Source organism: Solanum lycopersicum, chromosome 12 (genome assembly GCF_036512215.1).
Source record: "Solanum lycopersicum chromosome 12, SLM_r2.1".
Taxonomy (NCBI): Eukaryota; Viridiplantae; Streptophyta; class Magnoliopsida; order Solanales; family Solanaceae; genus Solanum; species Solanum lycopersicum.
In genome coordinates, this window is record NC_090811.1 from 53,145,326 (window position 1) to 53,154,050 (window position 8,725).

Sequence of the window (8,725 nt, forward strand, 5' to 3'; positions counted from 1 at the left end):
TTCTTGTGGTGAAGACAACATTTAGGAAAAACGATAAAACATTAAGAGTATTTAATGAGTTGATAAAGCTTAATATTATTTTTAATTAACTCTAGGTTTGGCAGATTTTACCAAATAGTGTATTTACACAATGACACAATAAGGAATCCCATATGTGAGTACCAAATGTAATCATCTTAAAAGAGGATGATTGCAAAAGTCCATTCAATATAAACTCAAAAAACTTAGAGGTGTTCATAACTGAATCAAAAAAAAACTGTGAGAACCATAGATAGTAAAGGATTGATAGTGTGAATGTAGTGTTTAAGTATACATTAAAGCTCTATTGTTCAAATATATCAGATCTACTGATTAACTGACTATATCCGACAATTACAGAAGTGAATATAAGAGAAGTTAAGATTTTGGAGATGAGAGAATTGGAAGAGGCTTCTATTTAAAAATTGCTGCAACTTTTAATGTTCAGTGATATGGCCAGTCATCTCATCTCATGAGCAGCAAATCTTTTTTCACGTTCCACGAACTCGATTTAGGATAAGAGTAACTACAGAAAACTAATTAGGGATCTACAGTAAGCATTTTCTTAAATTTTAGAGGACCGGGACTTTGATCTTTGCGGCAAGGATGAGGTATGGATGAAGAAAAACAAAGAAGACATAAACAATGAAAGAGCGTAAATGAGAATTGCACAAACCCCATGTTTAGTATCAAAGTGTTTTAGAGAAAGTTGGTAGTGAAAATCAAAAAAAGGTTACACAAAGTCATTGTAAATGAAAGTATTGTTAAAATTACTACAATATTGATATTAGATTAGAATTATAAAGTAGTAACTAACTTATCAGAAACACTAAGACATTCCCTTGAAAGTGATTTTTGAACGACTCGGTGCAAACCATTGTAGTCGGTCGCTCTCCAAGGTTCCACAATTACTCTCAAATGCGTGCACTCGTGCCTGAAAGTTTGGAGTTGCACAAAAACAATTGCCAAGGAATCCATAATAGGAATAAATATTATTTAAGCCAATAAAGGAATTGGTAGAATAGCGAGTAAATGAAATGTGTATTTATCTCCCCAAATGATACCCCTTGACTAGGAAAATCATTAATGTTTTCATCCATCAAAAGAATGTAAGAAACTAATACATAATTAATATAATGAAACATTACTCTTACTCTTATAACAAATTTCTCATAATGTACAGTAACTTCATGTCCTTTGAATGCTTCCTATATATTCATATGAAGTTAACAAAATGATACTTGAAATAAATGCAAGCCGTTAATGTTGAAGTAACTCTCCAATTTCACATATACTAACGACTTAGCAATGTTTACATTGATAAGTGATGGAGAATTTACATATGTAACTTATGCTTTACATTAAATAATAAGGAATAATATCGCAATCCCCCACTAGTACAAAGATAAAGAAGAAGAAGAATTTCTGGGGAAAAATAGGAACGAGTACTAAAGTATCAATATCTTTTTATTTGAACTGACATATAGTGAAATGAGGCAACAATATGTGTCCATAAAGTGAAGAAATCTTGACCCAAATTGACATAAGTTGAGACTCCCACAATGCATACCATATCCTTGATTTTATTCAAACTCCCCAATCCTAACTAAGTGTTTTTATGGTCATTCACACACACCTTGGGTCTTTATGAGAGCTCCAAACAAACAACCCAAGTCTTCAAGAAATGGCGACAACACCTTTACACTCACGTAGGTGATTCCATCAAGGCTATCTCAAATATACCAACTTAAGGTTATTGAATCATTAACATCAAAATTATCTCAAACATATAAAAAAAACCTCCTCACACCATAGGGATAGATAATGTAGTGTATATTGAGGCCTAACGGGTCCACCAGACTACCTTAACCAATGCTCTTTATTTCCATCCCCCTCAAAGTTTCAAGGAATATTTTTTTTACCAAGCCCTTGATCATAGGATCCGCCAAATTTCTTTTGGACTTCAGATATTCCAAGGAAATAACACTAAATTTGAACAACTATTTAATTGCACCATGTCTAATGTGAATGTCACTTTTTTCCATTGTGCACACTATTTTTGGAAATCCCTATTGCTTCCTATGAGTCATAATGAAAAGATACTAGTAAAGCTTGCCTTCCCCACAAGGGAATACCTGCCAAAAGCTTTCTCAACCACTCAGCTTCTTCACATGCTAACTCGAGAGTAATGAATTCAGATTTTATGGTAGAACGTGATATACAAGTATGTTTGGAGGACTTCCACGAAATAGCACCTGTACCCAAAGTAAACACAAAGACAATACTGGAGATAACTTCATCTTTATCAGTTACCTTATGTGCATCACAAAACCCTTCCAAAACAAGAGGAAATTTATTAAAATACAAACACCAATTCATAGTTTTCAAATACCTTGGCAATCGATGAAGAGCATCTAGTGTTCACTACTGAGATTATGAATATATGTACTCAATCTACAAACACCATAAGCTATATCAGGCCGAGTGTAGTTCATGAGAAATATTAAACTCCTAATCATTTTTAGCATTTTCAGTTTGAGAAACACTATATTCTTTAATCTTTCTCAACTGTATGCTAGGATCATAAAGACTCTCAATAGAAATACGTCAAAAAAATTAAATTGAAACAATTAGGATCTAATTCACTTTAATAGACTTTTATAAAAATGTCACATTTTTCTATTGCATTACTTCATCATAAGTCTTGAGGTTTTCTTCTATTAAATATATACACAATTTTTCATCATTTAAAACATTAATAACAAAATTTACAGTTAAGAAAGTAGTGATAAAATCAGGATCAAAACTAGACTTCATCCATATTTTTTTACTCCTTCTATGTTCATTTTCATGCTCATTAGAAATAACACTAGAATAATATACAACACAATAATTAACAGATAGATGTAGAAGCATCATTTTGTACATCACTCGGAACGTTATAATTCAAAGGATGCTCAAATACTTTTGCATCTCTTGATTCAAAAATATAATAATCACTTATAGAAATAAATATATATGCATTACGATTTTGTGCATAACCAATGAAGACAGTATCGGATGTCTTTGAACCAACATTTACTCAGTTAAAATCAGGTAGACCAACCTTAGTCAAACACCCACATACTTTTAGAAATTTCAAGTTAGGGGCAAACTCTTTCCATAACTCATATGAGGTCTTGTCTAACTACTTATGAGGGACCCTATAAGAATACAGCATGCAAACAAGACTTCATCTCCCCATGTATAGGAAGCACTAACCCCATGTATATATCATTTTTCTCATAAAAATCCTCTTGAGTTTTAGTATTATATTCACCGGTCCTACCAGATTTAAACATGCTTTCAGACTCATCTTTAGACTTAAGAAGATATATCTCATTGTATCTAGAAAATTCATCAACAAAAGTAATGTGATACTTTTTTCCACCTTTGCTACAAGTAATCTTGAAATCTGCTAAATGTGATTATATTAGTTGAAGCAACTCAATGGTTCTACTACTAACAATTTTGAAAGGTTTTTTTGGCATGCTTTTCTTCTACACACGGGACATTTAGAAAAATTATCAGTTTTTATCATCTAAATTTTTTTTTTTTTTTTATTTTAATAGAAGAAATATTAACATGACCTATTTTACCATGCCATAAATTAATAAACTCAACAATATAAGTAGAATTTGAAATACTTGTATTTTTGACAATCACTTGAACAATGTTCAGTACAAATAGGTCTCCACTAAGATATCTCTTCCTAACAAAGTCTCTCCTCCATGAGAAATAATTATTTTGTCAACCTCAAAAACAAGTTTAAGACCTATTTTATTGAGAAGTTCTCCGTAAAAGAGGTTCCTGCGGAGGGAGGTCACATACAAATCATTGTTGAACGACAGAACTTTTTAAAGGTTAATTTTAAACTTTTCCTTTACCCATAAATCTAGTTGTCTGGAGATACCCATATAAATATGTTCTCCATCCACGGACTCCTCACAAATTCATAGACCAACACCTTATTGTCATGGAAATTCCTTAAAGCACCTGTATCTAGCAGCTTGTCGGTTTTATTATCCACTATATTTGCCTCAATGACTACAAAAAAAATCACTTTATTACCCTTAGGAAGATGATCTTGAACATTACTTTGACCTTCCTGCATTGAGTTCTGCCCTTTTTTTTATAACACTTGTTAACCTTGTGACCAAGCTTTCCACAGACAAAATAAGGACCCTTAAATTTTTTAATTTGACTCTTTGACTTATTAAAGTGATTTTTTTCTTCTTCCTCTTTTCATTACTTTCTTCTTTTTGCCTTTGGACTTGTCAATATAACAGTATATGAAGATTCCACAAGATTAGATGTAGATGAATCAAGAGACATTAATTCCACCTTATCTTTGTTTTTGTTTGCCTTTTTAGTCCTCATACGACCAAAAATTTCTAGGAGAGTTAACCTTTTTTTCTTTTTTTTTATGTTCCAATTGATTTATATAATTTGGTTCGAATTTTTCAAGCAAAATTTTAGCCTGAAAAAAAATCACACGTCTTTGTGTCCTCATTGTGACACACACACACACGCACACACACACACGCACACACACACACACACGCACACGCACACGCGCACGCACACGCACACACACGCACACACGCACACACACACACGCACACGCACACGGACCCGCACACGCACACACGCACACACACACACTAAGAGTGTATAGCCTTAAGAGTTCACTTTAATAAGAGTTCACTTTATTTTCAATTTAATAAGATTTCACTTTTTGAATGTATAGCCTTAAGAGTTGCTTTATTTTAAGCCTCAAATACAATAAAATGGATTAAAGGAGGAGAAGGAGGAAAAGGAGGAAGAGAAGAAGTAGAAGCGGGAACCGGAGTAGGAGAAGGATGAGGAGGTGGAGGAAGAGAGGAGGAAGAAGAAGAGGAAGATTTGATATTTGTTGGGACATGGAAACCTTCTATTTATTTAAGAAATTCTCCCTTAAAAGTTAATTGTACGATTAATAAAACGTAGAAAATAGGACTTAAAGTCACGGATTCAAGTTTTTTACTTGAATATATAACTATCCAGACTTCATAATTAGAAGACTTTTTTTTAAAAAAAAAAAGGAAATAGTTCTCTTGCAATAAAAATACAAACATCTTATCTTATTATTACAAGAGAATAAGTCTAAGTAATAATTTCTACATAGCTTAATTAGACTATCATACCATATTATTGTATAAAAGAGAACATTAGGCATGCCTACGTGGTGCCACCATAAACAAAAATTATCTTCAAATTTATTTATTTCCAAAACTAACCTTCACCTTTCATAAAAAGTTGTGATATTTATGAAAATGTTGTGATTTTTTTGAAAAATTGTGACATTTATGAAGAGTTGCGAATTATATAAAGAGTTGCGACTTTTATAAATAGTTGCGACTTTTATGAAAATTTATGATTTTTATGAAAAGTTGTGACTTTAATGAAGAGTTGTCACTTTTATGAAAAGTTGTCACTTTTATGAAAGGTTGTGAGATTACCGAAGGGTTGTATCTTACAACTTCTTATAAGACACAATAAATATTGGTTTACACTGCCCTTTGTTGTCTATAAATAGAGAGTTTTTCTATCATTTTAGAAAAACGAAAATTTTGAACCTCTTCTTCTTTATAATCAAATATTTATGTATCTTGCTCTTGTTGAGTGGCTAACAAACATCATTGCTTATGTTACAGATCCTTACAATCCTTAATTTACTATGTTATTAAGGATAAATGATTAGATGTAATAATTTTTACATTCCTTTACATTGTTAATGTTTCTAAATACATAATCTTGTGTGTAAGATAATACAGAGTTTTAGTATTAATGACCGATAGATTTTAAGTATTATTTTATAAATTCTGTAATATTAAAGCACGGATATTTTTACTAGTTTATTACATTAAATAGAGGCATGTGCATGATGGGGTAAAATAGAATAGAAAACTAAACATGAAACAGAATGGCTTCTAACATGTTTACAAAACACCATTGCATATCTTAATGTAAAGAATTCGATAAACTAACATATAATATTTTCATATTTTACCTTTTGTGGAGCAGTGAACTAAGGGGTCTTTGAGCTGCGGAACTAGGGTCCTTATGCAAATGAAAACGAGTTTCGCTCGAGTGGATTAAAATTCAATGTCTTTGTTGTCGTTAGAGCCAACAGAGAAGAACAAAGCTATAAGAAATATAAAGGTATTATCAATCATTTGGGTGAAGAAAGCGGCTGAATCTTGTTCGAATGGATTCCAAATTCTAATAACTATAGAAGTAAAAAACTAGGGTTCTTAGTTTGGGTGGGATTTTGAATTTAAATTTTGAAATTCGTCAAAGACAGTGAACGTTGGGGTAGGTTTTGGACAGGATTGTAAGCTTCACGTGATGGAGAAGAAAGTAGCATGTAAGTCGAGTAACTTTCCACTGTCCATGATTGACAAGCTTTGTTGCTTTTTCTAAAATGGAAGGGAATAAAAAAAAGAGTTGAGGGAGAGAGTACGGCTACTAGGAATTTTTTATCAGTAAGAAAGTGAAGCCCTAATTGATTTAAAACTATAGGGGGCATTTAGGGTATTTCAGATTGTTAAGTTGTGGCTAATGGGAAATTAAAATCATTTTAAATATAAAAGTGTTGATGGAGTTTTGGGCTGCTACGTTTGGGCCATTGTTTTGGAGCTTCTTGGCAGATTTGGGTTGTTATTTCATGTCAATTGTTAAAGTATTCTGGGTGTTTTCTTTATGCTAAATAATTCTCTGGAGCTTCTAATTTATCTACTAGTATAATATGTATGATATGATAACAATTAATAATTGAAAAAATATTACGACTTTACACTAACATAAAATATAGATAAAAAATATTGACTTATAGCTAATTTTAAAAGTAAGAAATTTGAAATAAGATGATGACAATATAAAGTTAAAAGTAGTTTTATTACTAACTCTAAGTGAAAATGTGACGACCAAAAGACCAATAATAATAATAATAATAACAGTAGTAGTAGCAAGTCGAAAATGTAATAGGGATTGAATAGAAAAGCTAATATTTAACTTAAAAGCTCAAACAAATGTAATTTGAAGAAATGAGGGTTAAATTTGGGTGACAAAAAATAGGACTTGCAAATGACTTCCTTTACTAGGAACCAATGATAATTACAAACAATTTCATCAAAAGTTAACACTGAGAGTTTTTATTTACATTCTTGAATCCTTTTTGGAAAATAAACATTTGCTACCCTATCCTTGTAAATGGATGCATAATTAGACCAGTTAGCATTCAATCTTGGCGCATGATTATGATGATAGAGATATTCCATAAACCAAACTTGTAACAAGATGGTGCACCACTAAAAGTAGGTGGCCCCTTTTTTGCTCTTGGTTAATGCACAGAATATAAATGAAAGAATCATGGGTTTAATGGTAGGGTTTTTCATTTAAATAGTAGGTGCACCCCTAATTTTTTAGTATTTTAAATAACCTTTTGAATTTCTAATTAAAAAGGATATAACTCTTTATTTCTTAGCCTACCAAAATAAAATATCGTGTAAGAAATTCTATAAACAAAGAAGAATGTGTGAGGCACCCCACAATCCCATGATTCTAGCAAGTTGTTTTATTGACCCATGTTTCGGTAAACCTAATATTTAGATATAACAAATTTGTGTTGGTCACTAATTTTTAAAAATTTGATCACTGTAATATTATAGCCTAGAAGTGTAGCCCAATTAAGACCTACTTTTATTTAGAAAATACCGTACACACAAAGGATCATAACCAAACAAATGAAGGTATTGAATAAAAGAAAATTCGAAAAAGTAATTAATGGATCAAAAAATTGCTGTAAAAAATAAATATAAAAAAATTGTTATTATTATTTTTAAAAAAAACCAATCATCTCTTATTGTTCTTTCTTGTTTTTTCTATATATATAAAGGATTTTGGATCATTTTAAATTAAAAAAGAAAACTTTTCTTTAGCCAAACATACATCTGTGTGTTAACTTCCTAATAAAAAATAAGAAAAAACTACAACTAACATCAAATTTACAATAAGACAAAAAGTACTTAATGATAAAACATAATTAAATATAATATCAAGACATAATTATTTAATTTAGACAAAGATTAACATAAATAATTAATCAAACAAAAAGAACATACTTCATTATTTGTAAGCTCATAAAATTACATTGCAAATTGATTAGGGAAATACCTAAAAGTGTTAATGACGAGCAATAATGAAAGTCAATCCCAGTGGAAGTTATACCCAAATAAAGATTAAGTTGGTTTTTTAAAAACTTTCTTAGTCTTCTCAATTTTTTTGGGGGTTAAGGATCTCTTATTTTCTTCTATTGTTTTTTTTTAGGAAAATGAGAGAAGAAGCGGGTGTTAAATAGGTTAAGAAGATGAAAGACCAAATGTTCTTGAAAACTTAAAATCAATGCATGAATGAAACTTTTTTTCTTCATAAAGTACAACTCGAAATGGCTTACGATTTTTTTCCCTTTTACTAATTTCAAGAAAAGATAATTGAAAATGAATTCATTTCCCTTTAGAGGGTTTCATTTATCTTCTTCATTAATTGCATAAAAGTTTAATGGACCATTTAAAAAAAACTAAAAATAGGTCCATTATGTAGAACACATTAGATTTTACCCATCAAG

At 30.8% G+C, this 8,725-nt stretch overlaps 1 long non-coding RNA gene across 1 annotated transcript; it reads right to left on the minus strand.

The window, feature by feature from the left end:
- Window positions 1-1,282: 1,282 nt before the first annotated feature.
- On the minus strand, window positions 1,283-6,583 carry LOC109119041 (uncharacterized). Its single transcript, XR_002026271.3, has 2 exons — window positions 6,110-6,583; window positions 1,283-2,472 (listed from the first exon to the last, which is right to left on the minus strand). It is a non-coding gene; the product is annotated as an uncharacterized lncRNA (long non-coding RNA).
- Between the last annotated feature and the right edge of the window lie 2,142 nt (window positions 6,584-8,725).